We start from the raw sequence: 2,555 nt of genomic DNA, 5'->3' as shown, positions 1-2,555 counted from the left end.
CATGTAAATTGCTGCAGCCACTGTGGGAAACAGTTCCTTAAAAAATTAAAAACGGGGGGCACCTGGGTGGCTCAGGGGGTTAAACCACTGCCTTCGGCTCAGGTCATGATCCCAGAGTCCTGGGATCGAGTCCCGCATTGGGTGCCTTGCTCAGCGGGGAGCCTGGTTCTCTCTCTGCCTCTGCCTGCCTCTCTGCCTGATTGTGTGTGCGCGCTCTCTCTGACAAAGAAACAAAATCTTGAAGAAAAAACTAAAAATTGGACTATCATGTGACCCAGCAATTCCGTTTCTGCGAATACATCTGAATGGAACGAGAACACTAACTCGTAAAGTTGACCCTCCCCATGTTTACTGCAGCATTCTTCACGGTCATCAAGATACGGAAACAACCTAAGTGACCATCGGTGGACAGATGGAGAAAGAAAACGGGGCCTAGACCCATAATGATACGTTAAAAGAAAAATCTTGCCATTTGCAACCACACAGCTGAACCTCGAGGGCCTTCAGCTAAAGGAAATCGGTCAAAGACAAACACCCATACGTGGCATCTAAAAACCCCTGCGCAGGCACAGAGAACAGGTCAGTGGTCAGCAGAAGCCGGGAGGGTGGAGGGAAGAACCACCCAGGTGGGCCCTCCGGGTCCCCAGCGCCAACGCTCGCCTGGGTCTGGGGTACCGGGGGAGGTGGGCCAGGGTGCAGAGTCGGGGAGGGGAGGTGGGCGGGGCTCTGGGGTCCGTGGGGATGCGCTGGGGTCCAGGTCCAGGCGGGATGTGGGCCGGGGTCTGGTCTGGAGTTGGGCGGGCCTCTCTGGTCTGCCCGTCCACACCCCTGCCCCCCCTTAGTGTGCCCCCTCCCCCCGTCCCCAGCCCCCGGAAGGGTCCCGCGACCGAAGCTCCACCTCCCTGGATCCGCTCCAGGGCTCCATCCCGGCGGAGGCATTTCCGGGTTCAACCTCCCTAGGCCCGCCCACAGCATCAGCCGTGCCCAATCCGGATCCAAGGTCTCTCTGGAGGGATGCCAATCAGCCGCAAACCGGTTGCGGATTGGTTACTGCATACGGTGGGCGTAGCCTGTGGGCATGGGCTCTCCCAGCCGGCGGAGGACAGTGATGAAAGCCTGTGACCCAGATGCCTGTCTGCGGGGAGGGTCATGGGGAGGGAACCATAAGGAGGGGAGTCCGCGGGAGGGCGTCAAGGGGAAAGGGGGGAAGGGGTTGGACGGTAGGGGATCATGGGGGAGGGGGTCAGCAGCAGGGTGTCCGCAGCAGTGGGCACAGGGAGAGGAGGCGCAGCAGGAGGGCACAGCCCAGTAGGTGGCTTGGTGACCGCCCATGGTGTCACCTAGCGTTCCGGGGCCCCACATCAGGCGCTCTGGTGCTGCAGGGGTGGAGCAGTGCAGGGGCCTGCTTAGCGCCCACCCTGCACCGGGCGTCCTAAGGGACCCCAGAACTCGGTGTGAAGCCCAAGGGGAAGAAGAGAGGCTGCTCACGGCCATGGCGAAGACCACCGCCCTCCCTGTCCCTTTCCCTGCCGGTCCACGTCCCCCGGGTGGGGCTTCTTCCCTGTGCGCCCCATCCAACCCCACGGCACCTTCTCTGGGACCTTGACTTCTTGTCCGCTCCTGTCTCGAATTTGCTTCTTGGAAAATACATTTTCCCAGAGCCCAGAGACTGTCCGTGTCAGGCACCGTTCAGGGTGCTGCGGACAGGTCGTGAACAGTCAGATGACGGGAGAAGGGGGATGAGGGGGACACACAGCAGGTCATGGGACATGAGGCCGGAGGCCGGTGGTACAGGAGCTGCTCAGCCAGAAAACCTGCAGCGGGGAGTGGGGAAACATCCGTCAGTCTGTGGGGAAGAAGTCCGATGAGCACATGTCCAGCCCTCCAAACCTCGGCCAAGCCATTCTGAGGTGCAGTCTACATGGTTCCTTCAGGGACCTGAGCCAGACCGAGCACCCTTTCTTTACAGGGCGACCAGCGTGATAGGGCATCTGATAAACTCTCCCTCCCTCCCTGTCCGACTCCTCCGGCTTCCCGGACTGACCTCCTGCTGAAACCACCTGCCCCCAGCTCCATGGCGCACGGAGTATTTTCACCAGCGACTCCCTCTGCAGACCCAAAGCTCCCTGGTTCGGGGGCTGTTTCTCTGTTTGGCTCATGCGTTGAGAGACGTGACAGGCACTCAGCACAGTTTTGTTTATTTTATTGTGGCTGTGGTATGAGTGAGTGAACCAGTGGATCTCAAGAAGATGGACAGGTGAGGACAGATACGGAGAGGAGGGAAGTGAGCTTTTCAATTAAAAAATGGACTAGAATCTGGTTCTGGTTGAAGTCTGGCACACCCGATCCCTCGGTGTCTGACCACAGCGACAATCAGAAGGTGCTAGAAACACCACAGAGAGGGCGATCGTGGACAGGTTTCTGTGCCTCACCTTGTCCCCACTCCCCTCAGCATTTAGAACTTTGTCGTCAAATAAAATGCGGTTGACGAGCAAGAGTGGTCAGTTCTGTGAAGAACGCTCACGGAGACTTTTGTCCAAAGACCTTGGAATTAC

General features: G+C 58.7%; 1 long non-coding RNA gene across 1 annotated transcript; it reads left to right on the top strand.

Moving 5' to 3' along the window:
* The first annotated feature begins 409 nt into the window (after window positions 1–409).
* LOC122889201 lies at window positions 410–2,000 on the top strand. The gene is made up of 3 exons (XR_006380841.1): window positions 410–579; window positions 867–1,000; window positions 1,970–2,000. It is a non-coding gene; the product is annotated as an uncharacterized LOC122889201 (long non-coding RNA).
* Window positions 2,001–2,555: the final 555 nt, after the last annotated feature.

This window comes from Neovison vison, chromosome 11 (assembly GCF_020171115.1).
Source record: "Neovison vison isolate M4711 chromosome 11, ASM_NN_V1, whole genome shotgun sequence".
NCBI lineage: Eukaryota > Metazoa > Chordata > Mammalia > Carnivora > Mustelidae > Neogale > Neogale vison.
Note: the sequence above shows the minus strand (reverse complement) of the source record. Positions and strands in the feature narration are given on the sequence as shown.